General features: G+C 42.4%; 1 protein-coding gene across 1 annotated transcript in view; it reads right to left on the bottom strand.

The window, feature by feature from the left end:
* Nucleotides 1–13,682, bottom strand: part of numbl (NUMB like endocytic adaptor protein) — a 65,619-nt gene extending 51,937 nt beyond the window's left edge. Inside the window, exon 1 of the mRNA XM_085245095.1 lies at nt 13,296–13,682. The gene's annotated coding sequence lies outside the window, so the exon portion shown is untranslated. The remainder of the gene's footprint in view (nt 1–13,295) is intronic.
* Between the last annotated feature and the right edge of the window lie 1,420 nt (nt 13,683–15,102).

Raw genomic sequence — 15,102 nt, 5'->3', positions numbered from 1 at the left:
GTTGTTTGTTTTATTACATGTTAGATTCAACATGAGTTTTATAAATGCTGGACAGATTTTAGTGTTGGACAGGGCAAGCTAGCTATTTGGCAACTCTTTGCACTAAGCTAATAGAGAGCAATAGTGGCCGCCCACATTTTTTAAGGACTCCAGTTCTAGAAATGAAAATCCACATTCATTTTCCCCACTGTCGTTTGAGAAAATCCTTATATAAAGAGTTTTAAGTCTTGAACATACTAGTTTCGAGGTACCTCGTCACCATAAGGAGCTTGAATTAGGTTGAATTTTTGTTTTTTAAATTAAAGAAAATGAAAAAAAGGAAAAAAACAACAACAACAACAAAAGAAAAACTTTGTACATAATTACTTTCAGATGTGAAGGAACTACTGATCCCCTGGCCTCTAACCAGCTAAGGCTGATGGCTGTCCCCCACCCCCGGAGCCTGGAGGTTTCTTCCTGTTAAAAGAGAGTTTTTTCTTCCCACTGTCGCCAAGTGCTTGCTCAAAGGGGGTCTCTTTGATTGTTAGGCCTTTGTCTTTATTATTAGAGCAACTTGAGGTGACTTTTGTTGTGATTTGGTGCTATATAAATAAGACTGTACTGACCAAAATTAATCCTAAATTGCAATGAAACTTCTAGATTTCAAAGCGAATTATTTCTAACCTTAAAATTCATTATCATATTGTTGTATAATAATAGTTTTGTATTTATTTTATAGTTTGAGTAGAGCAGACTAAAGTCCAGATGTTATATTTTTCTTTACCATAGAAAGGATCCTGTCATCATCTACTACCTTTGTCTTCTACAGGGAGTGCAGAATTATTAGGCAAGTTGTATTTTTGAGGAATAATTTTATTATTGAACACCAACCATGTTCTCAATGAACCCAAAAAACTCATTAATATCAAAGCTGAATGTTTTTGGAAGTAGTTTTTAGTTTGTTGTTAGTTTTAGCTATTTTAGGGGGATATCTGTGTGTGCAGGTGACTATTACTGTGCATAATTATTAGGCAACTCAACAAAAAACAAATATATACCCATTTCAATTATTTATTTTTACCAGTGAAACCAATATAACATCTCCACATTCACAAATATACATTTCTGACATTCAAAAACCAAACAAAAACAAATCAGCGACCAATATAGCCACCTTTCTTTGCAAGGACACTCAAAAGCCTGCCATCCATGGATTCTGTCAGTGTTTTGATCTGTTCACCATCAACATTGCGTGCAGCAGCAACCACAGCCTCCCAGACACTGTTCAGAGAGGTGTACTGTTTTCCCTCCTTGTAAATCTCACATTTGATGATGGACCACAGGTTCTCAATGGGGTTCAGATCAGGTGAACAAGGTGGCCATGTCATTAGTTTTTCTTCTTTTATACCCTTTCTTGCCAGCCACGCTGTGGAGTACTTGGACGCGTGTGATGGAGCATTGTCCTGCATGAAAATCATGTTTTTCTTGAAGGATGCAGACTTCTTCCTGTACCACTGCTTGAAGAAGGTGTCTTCCAGAAACTGGCAGTAGGACTGGGAGTTGAGCTTGACTCCATCCTCAACCCGAAAAGGCCCCACAAGCTCATCTTTGATGATACCAGCCCAAACCAGTACTCCACCTCCACCTTGCTGGCGTCTGAGTCGGACTGGAGCTCTTTGCCCTTTACCAATCCAGCCACGGCCCATCCATCTGGCCCATCAAGACTCACTCTCATTTCAACAGTCCATAAAACCTTAGAAGAATCAGTCTTGAGATATTTCTTGGCCCAGTCTTGACGTTTCAGCTTGTGTGTCTTGTTCAGTGGTGGTCGTCTTTCAGCCTTTCTTACCTTGGCCATGTCTCTGAGTATTGCACACCTTGTGCTTTTGGGCACTCCAGTGATGTTGCAGCTCTGAAATATTGCCAAACTGGTGGCAAGTGGCATCTTGGCAGCTGCACGCTTGACTTTTCTCAGTTCATGGGCAGTTATTTTGCGCCTTGGTTTTTCCACACGCTTCTTGCGACCCTGTTGACTATTTTGAATGAAATGCTTGATTGTTCGATGATCACGCTTCAGAAGCTTTGCAATTTTGAGACTGCAGCATCCCTCTGCAAGATATCTCACTATTTTTGACTTTTCTGAGCCTGTCAAGTCCTTCTTTTGACCCATTTTGCCAAAGGAAAGGACGTTGCCTAATAATTATGCACACCTGATATAGGGTGTTGATGTCATTAGACCACACCCCTTCTCATTACAGAGATGCACATCACCTAATATGCTTAATTGGTAGTAGGCTTTCGAGCCTATACAGCTTGGAGTAAGACAACATGCATGAAGAGGATGATGTGGACAAAATACTCATTTGCCTAATAATTCTGCACTCCCTGTATGGACATCCAGGCCTGTTTGCTTTTCTGTTCCCACTATCTGTTTGATGGATTGCATCCTCACATGGCCTGTTTCAGACTTCTTTGATGACATTTAGTAAATTCACAGCAACAGCTTCCAAATGCCAACGCCACCCTTGGAATGAATTGTAGAGCTTTTCCCAGCTTAATTCATTAATAATGATATAATGAGGATATCCCACAGCTGTCCATGAAACAGATTTTGACTCTAGTGTCCGATTATATTTAAACAAGCAAAAATTGGGGAAACTTTAAAAAAAAGGAATTGCTGTAATTCTTCAACATTTAAAGCAATATTTTGTTTAAATTAAAGCTTAGTGATAAGAGACAAATGTAACTTGAATTTTGTTTTGCTGATAATAATAATAAGGCACTGCTTTAGTGCGGGCAGAGGTGTTAGCCTTATTGAGGAAATAGCTGAATTAACTTAATGTTTTAATGCCTCTTCATGTGAAAACAAACACTGGCAAATCTCCCTGCAGCTCACATCTGTAAATGTACCTGTACATCATAGCGCTGCTTTTATTTCCCTTTCTCACACACATGCGTCAGTGTTTTTTGTTAAAGTTGACTATTACCAAATAAATCATCTAATTATATTCCACAGAAACAGGCATAAACAGGTCGTACATGTCATATGGTGTTTTAGATCATCTGACAGTTCCCACTGGTTGCTCTCAGTTCTTGGCATGAGGTAACAAATTATGCTGCAATAATTTCACATTTTGGGTTTTTCCTCCAGGCATTGGAAATGTACGTATCGCTGTTCAGATTTCAAAGCCATTGTACATTTCAAATGCGCTTGGAGTCTCTGTGTCCGTCTCCACTGTGCCTCCCTGTCCACTCCTTCTAATAGTCGTGAGTGTCTGACATAATACCTAGTTGGCTGGCTGGCTGTACAGACCTTGAAAGGCCCTGGCTTGAGTGGCTGGCTGATTTACAGGCGTTCTAGGTGGCTGGCTCGCCACAGACAACCCCCTCACTCCTACTGGACTTACTGGGTTTACTGGGTGGACTGGCTACTCATCTTCCTACAGTGAAGACAGACAAAGGCAGGTCTGTTCCTCTGGGAGCAAGCAGGCAAAGACTGCCACTTCCCGTGGCCAAAAGAGGCAGAGGGAGGAGGGGGAAGTGAGACAAATGAAGAAAGGAAAGAGAGAAAACTGAGACTGATAAAGAGCAGAAAAAAAGGAGGGTCCTTTTTAACTGAGGGCTACGAGGAAACGGGAAAAAGACATTATAACAAGAATCAGGAGAGAAATGTGAGAGATAGAGTGTAGAGAAAGGGTCAGGCACAGCCTATTAGTTGTATATTGTCCAATATGGTACTTGCGCAGGTACCAGCAATCAATCACAATGTTGCTTTCTATTACACTTTTCACAAAGTATTGTCTCGCAGCCCATAAGCAGTCACGACAGGAACAATCCACTCTAAATGCTAACGCTATCAATAATCTTCATCTCCCATATGCTTGTTTGGTTTTTTTCCCCCACTATGGCATTTTAGTGCAGCTCGCCTGCGAAACAAGACACCTCTCCCTCCTCCATCTTGCCCTCTTTTCATCTCCCCGTCCATCTTTCCAGCGCCTACAATGGCTCCTCACCTCGCTCCTCTCCTCTTGGCCTGCAGCCTCATCCATCTGCCACTGCAAATACTGACATGAGAAAAAAAGTTTGGAAGATTTGGAGTCCATTTCCCTGTTTGTGTAGTTCTGCTGTTGCAGGGGACAGAATATATAGCAGGTTACTCCACAAAATTTCAAGCATATGAGCATGCGACTTTTTAGAATGGGAGGGTATTTTATGCTGTGAAAATACTTATTATCTATAGACGATGTATTATGAAATAATAGGTGAAAAAAACATATTCTTGTACTTTTATGATGCTAATGCTGCTTTATATGTTGTATGTATAACTTGATGAATAATATATAATAAACACATAAACACAATAATATCTATGGACACCTGTGGGGGTGTCCATAGGTTGCACAACACACAAGGAAGAGAAAAGGGAAAGGACGACAATGCTTCAGGGTCACAAATGGTATAAAGATGGACATAGCTTCTGGGTCAAAAAATTGAAGCAGATTCGAAAGTCCTTTAAACCTGCATTCTATCTCAAGGCCACCAGATGGCGATAGTTGTGGTTGCAAAAAGAAATCCAGGCGTAGATAAAACCTCGCTCTGTCTTGATACGCATAAACACTTTCCTGGTGAGTTTATTGTCTCAGTCACTCATTTATCCAAGGTATGCAGTTGGTTAATGACTTGCGATTGACAAGTCTTTAGCCAATGAGCGAGCAGTCTCACAGTCCTCAACCTTCTTTGTCAAATCTGGTTCTTTTAAGCCAAGATGGAAGAAACCCTCATCTTAAGACTTCGCAAACAAAAAGGATGTTGTCTCAGTAGAGCTGTCCATTTTTTTACGCCGTCTATTGTTGGCAGAGATGGGCAGTAGCACGTTGCAAGTAACGCGTTATTGTAATCCAATTACTTTTTTCAAGTAACAAGTAAAGTAAGGGATTGCAAAAAAGGTAATTAGAAAGGTAATTAGATTACTGTTACTTTCCCGTAAGCACGCTGCGTTACTGCGTTACTAAAACCGTGATTTTATTGCGAGAGTGTCTCATGACAATGATGTAAGCGAGTGCGACGTTCGTGGCAACAGCTGTGTGCAGATCAAAAATGGATAATATAACGAGTCACGTGACGTGATGCTGCGGCTGTGATTGGTTCGGCTCTGCGCTACTTAATTTGGATTGGCTGTTCTTCTTTATTTTTTTTTAAGAGGACAAGAGCGGTGAGGCCTATCGCAATAGTTAAATTTTTCTATCGAGAAAAAGTTATTTCGCAATACATATCGTTATCGTTCTATCGCCCAGCTCTATGTAGCACTAATTGGGATCCAAAAGGAGTCTGTCTCTGTACGATACAATTTCTTTTAAACAGTTTTAAGCATAATTTGAATGACACAAGGAGCGCACACAGTTACACTGAATGTCAGCTGTTATAATTTTTTAATTAGTTGGTTTTAGAGACACTGAGGTGAGGCTGCTAGCCTAGCTCTACACTTTATCGAACAAGTGTAAATGTAACTTAAATATGTTAAGTGACTAAATATTTCATATATGATTAAATCTTTTTATTTTAATCAAAGGTTTGTATAAATTTTGTGGTTATATAGTCCTGAATTCTTCTGAATTGGTCGTTGTGCATTTTCTTGTCCAAGCTGTGACACCATGGGTGCAGCTGGTTTCTGAGTTACAGACCCTGCGTCCACACACAGGGGTGGCTTCAGTATGATGCTGTACCTGTTGCTAAATTTAAAAAAAAAAAAAAAAACTGTAGCTGTTTTTATTTTTAAGTTGGGAAAACAGTAAATTATATTACCCACAGTGCAGTTACATGTCTATGTTACTTCATAATATGGTATTTTTTAAAATCAAAATGCCAGTTTGATTAAAAAAAGACGATTTAAACTATACAGTGGATCACAAAAATCCCAGTGAAATACTTTTTATACAAAAACAAAAATGAAGCAACTGTTTATATAAACTTTCCTGCTTGATTATATAATGATGTGATTCAAATAATGTTTTTAAGAGGTTCCAGCAGGATCGTTTTGATCTGTGTAGGCGTTACAAGAGTCATTTCCCCCGGTGTTTTATGAGAACCTACGCCAACCTCGTGCTGCTGCTGGAGCTTTTTATTTTGACTCACATTTTAACACATTTTAACTCTCATTAATACTGTGAAGCACATTTTCTAAAACATTAACCTATTGCTTTATACGGAGAGAGGAATACAGGCTACTGAGTGATATTTTTATTTCTACACTCTAGAGCTTTTTCTAGTCTGCTAATAAGGATTTTTCTTCTGGTTGTAGTCTGCTGACGAGGTCTTCCTTTCATTCCTGAAACTCTACAAATATCCCTTATGTAACTGCTAATTTTACTACAAACATTATCATGTTATCTCGCTGTGCTCTTGTGAGGTACACTCAACAGTATTCAGTGGCATTGCTATAATTTCCCCATGAAGATTTAGAGCGTGTCTGTGGTACTCGGCACAGTGGGTGATAAGATGGGTAATAGGTTATTTCAGTCTCAACAGCAGGGTGATTCAATTGTGGTTAATAGTTGTGGTGTGAGGGTTTTTTAATAGGTTATTCTTACTTCCTTCGTGAAATCTGTATCTTTATTAATACTTCTCATTTGCATTAAAAGGACAATCTCTTGTCTTTCATGAGGGATCCTTTCCAGCTATTCCTCCCTTGATCGCGATCGTGATGCCAGCAGCTCGGAGAGTGAGCTGCATCTGGCGTAAAGCTGGACACCACAGAAAGACAAACAGATGGAGATGATTGAAAGACGAGTAAAAGAAATCAGAGAAGTCATAAGAGTTTAAGATAGGGAGCTGTGAAGGGCAGCAGTCGAAATAAGAAAATCTATACGAGCTATATTAAAGGTTGATGAGTGCTGCAGGAATAAAACAAAGGGGAAGGAAAGGCGCGAGGCGAACAGTGGAAATAAAGGAAAGGAGAAGCGAGTGAAAAGATAGCAACAGAGCAAGAAATGGAAAGATGCAGAACTCCAGAGAGAGAAAGAGAGACGGACCGGTGGAGGCACAGAGACAGAGAGAGATGAAGGGGGGTACAGTCATGTGGAGTCAGATGCTCCTAATCAGCTGCGTTGCTGTCAGAGCCTCCTCACTATAGCAACCATGAGTCATAGCACCAGTAAACAGAGAGGATGTTTTATAAAGCGAAAGCCTCGCTGGCACATTCACTGTGCCGTCGTACGTTTTACGAGCGCAGTGTAGCGGGAGTGAGACAAACTGGTTCGCACAGGCCAAAGAAACACGTGCAGCTTATTTAGCACTTATTTTTCATTTCTCAGGGCGCCATTTTTACACGTCCACTTGTTACTGATATTTTACTTTATCCTCTGCAAAAACTGTTTGGGCGCCATCTAAAATGTATTGGGACATTATCTATATCACTGGACTGGTATTGCTTAGAGTGTTTTCTTGGGTCTGCACGGCTCCCTCGGGTACTTTTGTTTTCAGACGTCACACCTTAAACTGATTTCCACAGTTTTTCCTTCAAGAAATGCATGGGTTACTACAGTGTGTAGTGTAAGATGCTGAATTTATAAAAACTCAAAATGACATTCATTACTCATCAATATTTACATGGCTGTGTGTCGCAAGCTTCAAATAATAGGTCAGTGTACGCGCAAGTTCTCCCTGAGAGCTAAAAGCTCTTTTTCCAACAACTTTTTGGGCTCTGTATGATAGAGGGGACATCCTAATATTACCACCTCAAGTGCAAAGAACCAGCTGTCTAAACCTTCTGTTTGGAGGGGCAACCAATCAGAAGAAAGTGAACTTAAAGGAAGGGGGAAGGATGTTACACTGCCTGTTACAGTCAGTGAATGAACTGAAGGTCCAGTTTGAGATAAACAGTGATTATTTTTGACTATGAAGCTGTGAGGATTATACTGTAAGTTATTGGAAGCTAGTGTGGGGTTAACCTTTGAGAGCTAATGAAGTATTTTTGGTTGTTCTAAATTGATATTTTCAAAGAGTTCTTTTGATCCAGCTACAAACACTAAGGAACTGCTTGAATGCAAGTAAAACTGCTGTTTTTCACTTTCATCTAAATTGTCCTAATCACATTCAGATGTGGAGCTAACAGCTTTATGCATAATAAAATGTTTCCCAGTGTCTCGGATATCTACTGAAAGGATTTCACCGTATCCGCAGTGAGCTAATGTCAGCTGGTTCATTAATCTGGATGATTTCTTTAGTCGGGCTCTGAACACTGCTCTAAGAATCTATAAACTCCGTAAGTATTTCATTTAAAGGCTGCGCAAACCGAGGGCCTAGCCTGTGCAGACTTTTTAAACAGCTTTTGATGAGCGCACTGCTGTACATGTACACAGAATCATACATGTTCACTGAGCCACAGAGCAGACGCTGATGCGTTTCTCTCCGGTGACTCATTCTTGTGTTTTAGCTGGAAGTAGCCTCTGTGCCCCCTCTGAGCCGCACGCACTCGAACGTACAGAGGCACGAAGACAGAGTTTGATTCCTCTCGTATGTCCTCTGCCACTCTGCCTCTCTGACTGCCTATTGCAACACAGTCTGCACAGATGCACACCGCTTTAAGTGTAGTCACCCCTCTCATCTAACCCACCCCATCTCACCCCCCAATCTCCCTCAAACACTTTCTTCACACAGTGAATGGGCCCCTCTGTGCTCTGGAAGATTTAACTTGGGTTCTTTCTATCGCTAACAATTTCTCTCGCTCGGCATTGCTCTAAAATTGTGCAGCGGAGAAGCCTGCATCATTTTAAACCGTGTCTGCAGCACGCACACAGAAAACTGTGCAGGCAAGGAGGAAAGTGATTGTAGGTGGGCTGTGGTAACTGTAAATAACTCCAGATTTGAAACTAACAATGCCTACGTTCATCTGAGGCACTACGGTCCACGCAGGCCGCCCGGGCTCATTTAGTATCTCTGCACAGATCACATGGAAGAGTTCCTGTCATGCAATCCTAACTTTTTTCACACAGTTACATGGAATCCAAGAATAGCTGTAATCCATGAGGCTCTGTGCCGTGCTTTGGAAACGGGAAGGTTTACGAGATGGTAGTGAGACCTGCTGTGATGTACGGTTTGGAGATGCTGGCACTGACAAAAAGGAGGAGGTGGAGCTGGAGATGGTCAGATTTCATTGGGGGTGAGCAGAATGGATGGGATTAGAAATGAGGACATCAGAGGGACAGCTCAGGTCGCTCAGGGTTGGACATGTGCACAGGAGGGAGAGTGGATGCAATGGAAAAAAGCATGCTGAATATGAAGCTGCCAGGCAGGAGGAAAAGGACGTAGTGAAGGCGGAAATGCTGGGGATGAAAGGGTTAGAAGAAGAAGAAGAACAGAATGTGCAAACTGTTGAGGCTGTTTCAACACGGTACTAAATGTTCTGATTTATGTTTTTTAAATTGGTTATTTGGCGATTCCACCACAGTTTGACCCCGAGACTGTGAAAAACCTCTCGTTACAAAAATGTATCAAAAGTGTTCAATACTGGACATTTGTTCAGTGGCTTCTAGGTGCAATTTGGAACAAACCACATAAAAACAATTGGGCAGCAAGAAGAGCAGCTGCTAAAAGCCTGGAAAAGGATATAGATCAAACCAACCCCTAAGGGAGAGGATGTGGTGGGATGTTTTTTTTCTTTTCATTTCAGGTATTTTTAGACGCAGGTTCCTTATCGCAATATTGCATCTGAGCTTCAACAGCTAAACGGGCTAAAATAGGTCATCAAAAAAAATAAAGAGAGAGAGAGCAATGAGATTTTTTTTTTTTTTTTTAAATGCAACCCTGGCTGCTCCGAGTGACAGTTATTAGTTGTGATGAGTTCTCCACTCGGAGTTGCGGTTGCTGAGAAAGACCCATTTCCACTTTTCTTGTTATCTGCAGAGAAAAACGCCACTGAAGCAAAGACAAACTGCTGATTGCCAAGGAAACAGGCGAACACACACACACACAAGCCAGTCAGCATCCCTTTACGCGCATGCATGGTCAAACAAACTGAGAAAACACAAATTGCTGCCTTCACACATGAGCGTCCACTAGACGGGCATTCAAATCCATCCCTTCACTCGTTTATCAATCCAGACTCAACGTAATATGCACTGGTAGGAGCACAACATGTGCACACGAACATACTCGCATACAAAATAAAAACTATAGCACCATGTCTTTGTACTGTGAGCATGCCATTAGTGCGTGCAGTAATGGGGCTATATGGTAGATAGGAGTGGTTGCATTTAACTAGCCTTCAGAAATCAGATAAGCCCACTCAGCACATACTGGAGGCACTTAGGCATCAGAAAGCAGTGTGTGTATGTGTGTGTTTGTTTGTAGAAACATGCATGTGATGACATCTTCTGGATCAGAGGTTCTGCTCAGCCTGACGTGGTCACATCCAAACATCCCTCAAAGGAACCGTGATACCCAGCGATGGCCTTCACGGCTCATTCCCACATTTTGAACCTCCTCCTGTTTGGTTTATCACTTTCTTCCCGCACCTCCTCGGACTTCCTGCCTCTCCTTAGCTTTTCTCACCCCACCTTTCTATCCGGGCACCCGACTCAGAGCGTTTCCTCCCTCCATCCTTCCTCTCCTCAGCGTCTTCGGGGTACGCCAAATCTCATTATTTAAAATCTGGTTCTCTAAATTAATCCTGCCAGCAGAAGCAGAATTCTGTAATCAATTTACGGGCTTTATTTGTGGAGTATTTTTTATTTTTTTTGCTTTCATTCATTAACACCCACACATCACAACTGCTGTGCACACAGCAGAAGAAGAAACAAATCCTCTTTACACAAGCAGTCACCGAGCAGCACTGCAGTCAATTTGGAATAAACACCTCAGTGGCGCTCCACACATAATTTATAGTTTCAGTCATAACTTTTCATACTTGTAATCTTTCTCAGCAACAAATCAAGTTTTGAAGAAGCATTTACAAAAGATCTTCAAACTATTCACAAACTAAGAAAGGATTTCCTCTACAACCTAAAAAAGACCCTAACCTGCAGTCCCACACAGTCGCCAGGGGCTGCTGTACTTTGCCCTGAGGAAGCACGGCCTTGCTGCCGGGCCGGCAGTAGCGGGGACGGGGCTGGAAGTGGTGCTGCTTGTTTAGGAGACCCACCCTGACCAGCACAAAGGGGGGGAGCAACGCCCTCCTCCACTACCAGCTAACCCAGACATCGCTCTGATTGGCCAGCTGGATGACCTTTGCGCCCCCCTGTATTGTGGTTTCAGCTGGCCCAACCCTCCCCCTTGTGCGTTTATGTGCGTGTGTGCGTGTATGTGGAAAACAAAAGACAGCCAAGTCCTAATGCAGCAATCAGAGCTCGAGGACAGGGGAAATGGTCTGAGGGGAAATGGAGTGTGTGTGTGTGTGTCTATGCATTGATGTGTGTGTGTGTGTGTGCTGCTGTGTATATGGGGGCGGTGTAATTATGTTCTAGTTGTGATGACTGAAGTGCAGCAGTGATTAGCTACATCAGAGGCGATTTATGTTCAGCAGTCACTTGGTTTGGACTTCCAGAGTTGCCACTCCTCCCTCTCTGTCACTCGCTCTCTTCCATCCCTGGATCTCCAGCTTACCTCGGCTCTGGAGACATAGCGTGCCTCTAGTCACATCCCTAGAGCAAACTTCTTCCAGCCCCACCTTTTAATCGCGTGTTCTCCTTCATTAGTTGAAGTCCCAGATCACGTTAGTATGTCTCAAGCTTCAGATTGTCCCAAAACTACAACCTCTACAGCCAGTCTCTAAACCAATCTGTTCTTCGTTCAGGTCCCGTAGCTAGACTGCACTAGCCCTTCTTTACACCAAACTGAGATCTGATCTTTTAACCACACAAACCCTTCTTTTCAGCCTCATCATAAATCTAATCATCAGTCCTCTAGAGTCACTTGCCCCAGGCCCGTTCCAGCCTTTCTAAGCCAAACTTTGGAGCAAACATGTTTTGTTTTTTTCCTGTTCTCCATCCTGAAACCATAACTGTAGATTCCACTTATTCTCCATTCAGCTTCACTCACAAACCTAACCTCAAGTAAGTTGCAGGTGTGGACTAAACCTTACCATATTTTAGCCACATCTCTAAATCAAATCATGCCTCATTACAGAACACACTCCAAAACAAACTCCTCATGCTGTAGCTTAATCCATGACTGAGACTAGCCCCACAAGCCTCAACTTAAGCCTTACCCTCCAGCTGCACATGCAAATAGTCTAGGACCAATGGCAGGAGACAGTCTGCGCCCCTCTCTACTAGTACTCTAAGAGTACTACGCTTTTAACACACCCTAAGTGACTCCTGTGTCCTCACTCTGAGCCAGTGGGTCAGCACAGACCAGCCCTAACAGCATGACTGCCTGTCTGAGGAATGCCATGTCATGGAACAGATGGAGCTCCACAGTCAATAGAGCTGCATGCATTACCCAGCCCTATGTACGAAGGTATGTGCCACGCTTTGCGTGTGCATGTATGTAATTTGCATTGTGTCACTGTTCTCGATGCACTTTGCATCCTTTGCCCCCCGTCTTTACATTCTTTCCAAAACACAACAAGCAGCAATGAGACAAAGAAAGATACACCCTTGGAAGAAAACTTTGAAAATGATGCAAACACGCCCAAAAGGCACGATTCCCCACATGGTGTGATGCAATGGAGAGATAATGCAGAAAATCCTGGAGATGCATGGAAATATTGGCCTCCGCACACAAGCTGAGGTTGGCTAAAACTAAAACAATCCCATGAACCAATAAGTTACTACTTTCAGTTCAATCAATAACACATTATCTCATTCACCTTGCCACTAAAGATCAAATAAAGCTGATTTCCAGACCACAAATGCTGTAATAGGGTGGTTATAACACCTATAGATCATCAATACAACAATAAAGTTGGAGTTTTTCTTAAATTTTTAGAGCATTATCTGGAGACTCCAGCACAATTAGACAACCTGTGCGCACGCAGTTGGCGTGAAAGAGTCGATCAGAGTCCAGGCACAGTGTAGTTGTGGTCTTTGGTGATGGATCACAGCTGTGAGCTGTTATCATAAAGACCAAGGCTGCCACATTTCATTCATTTCACATATATGGGCCCGCTGGCGAGGTCCATATCAGAGCGGTGCACTTCCAATGAAACATTAAATCAGCTCCCAAACTATTTACATCAAGAATTTAAACGCACGCTGAGTGGATGGCTCCATTCTTGGTTGTGGGTCCAGTCGTTATGGAGACATTACCGGATTGCTAAATAAGGCTGGAAGTGTCAGTAAATCGGGATGCCAGATTGGACGCGAATCCAGTGAACTCACCCAAGAGAACGACGGATGATCGGCTCCCCGCTCCTCCTCCTCTGTGTAAATCCAGGACCTCGGACACAAATAAATTAGCCCTGTACGAGAATCAGGCGGAATGTGTAATTTCACAAAAATCCCCTCTTCATCCGCACTACCAAAGCGATGGAGTGGAGGCGACGTGGAGCCGCAAAACAACCTGGTCGGCGTAGCCTACACACACACGCACACACACATAAACACGCAGGCACAATTTTTTTTAAAAATTAAAAAAGCAGGGAGTCTGTCTTATTCGTGCAATCAAAGCGATATTTCCCCAAAAAGGCACCGACTCGGGGTTTCGGGAGGGGGGGCTGATTTCGGTGGAATCGGTGTAGTAATCTCGGATGCTTTGGTTGTTGACTGTGCACTTACTGGGCTGCTTCCCCCGGCTCCACCCGCTAACCCAGCCTTCCCAGTGCGCCCATTGGCACAGACGGCCGGACATGCAAATCTACTCTTCCCATTGATGTTTTCCAGAAAAGAAAAAAAAGCACAGCGTTGTGGTTCTGTTGCTCTACTGCGCCACCGTGCGGCATCTAACCTGCTGTGATTCACGGTTTACTATAGCCCTGTTTTAAGAAAGTCCCCGTGCCTCCCTAAAACACAGGTGTCAAACATAAGGCTCGGGGGCCAGAATCGGCCGACAAAGACTCCAGTCCAGCCCACTTTTAGCTTCATTGTCAGTGAATGAATGTGAAATATGTCTGGGCAGTGAGCTACCAGAACGTTTTTCTGTCATTTTACAAATGTGTTTATTTGTTCTGACAGATGTCTTTCATTTACTACAACTGCATTTCTTTTTCATGTACAACAACTGATACCCACTGTTGAAATTACACTTCTTTTTCTTGTATTAAATGCAATTAAATGTTTAGTTAAATTACTTTACACTGACAGAAGGGGGAGGTTTGCTGGTTCAGCCCACTTAACATCAAAGTGGGCTGTATGTGGCCCACAAGTTTGATATCTCCGCCCTAAGAGGACACCCGCCCATTTTAGCAAGGCACAAAATTTTAACTATATTTTGCAAATGTAGTTAAATTAACACTGAATTTCTCCAAGATTACAAGCACTTTCTCTTCAAAGATTTTTAAGAACACAGTATTTTACATATTGTGAAGCAATGATGTAGAAAGTTCGTAGATTGTTAAATGTTAAAAAGTCCATACTGAACGCATGGCTGCTTTATTAGTTACACTTTCCTAGCACCAGATCAGACCTTCCTTCAGAACTTCTTTCATTTTTTGTAGCACAGATTCAGCAAAGTCGTGAAAACAGATGTTAGCCCTTCACGATGTTCACAGATGTTGGTCCATATTGACATGACAGCATCACACAGTTGCTGCATATTTGTCAGCTGGAAGCTCTCACTCTCAATGGTGCACTGTTGGATTGAGATCTGGTGACTACAGATTAAACTGACTGTCAGTTTCAAGAAACCAGTTTGAGATGATTTAAACTTTGTGACAAGGTGCGGGATTATGCTGGAAGCAGCCATTAGAAGATGGGTACACTGTAGCCACAAAGGAATGATCCTGGACATGGAGCCTATAATCTAAATGTCACAACAGAAACAGAGACTTATCAGACCAGGCGATTTTTTCCAAGCTTTTTTTGTCCAGTTTTGGTGAGCTTGTGGGAATTGTTCCCTCAGTTTCCTGTTCTCAGCTAACAGGAGTGGCAGCCCGGGTTTGTAAGTGTTAAGCGTGTATTTTTCTGGCGATATACTTCAGAAACTACATCACACACAGCTGTGATGAATACTGTGCTGCAAACAGTGCTC

This window comes from Mchenga conophoros, linkage group LG14, assembly GCF_057382185.1.
Source record: "Mchenga conophoros isolate Kocher_MC1m ecotype Shallow Benthic linkage group LG14, M_conophoros_male_GT1.1, whole genome shotgun sequence".
Classification (NCBI taxonomy): Eukaryota; Metazoa; Chordata; class Actinopteri; order Cichliformes; family Cichlidae; genus Mchenga; species Mchenga conophoros.
This window is presented reverse-complemented; position numbering and strand designations above follow the sequence as displayed.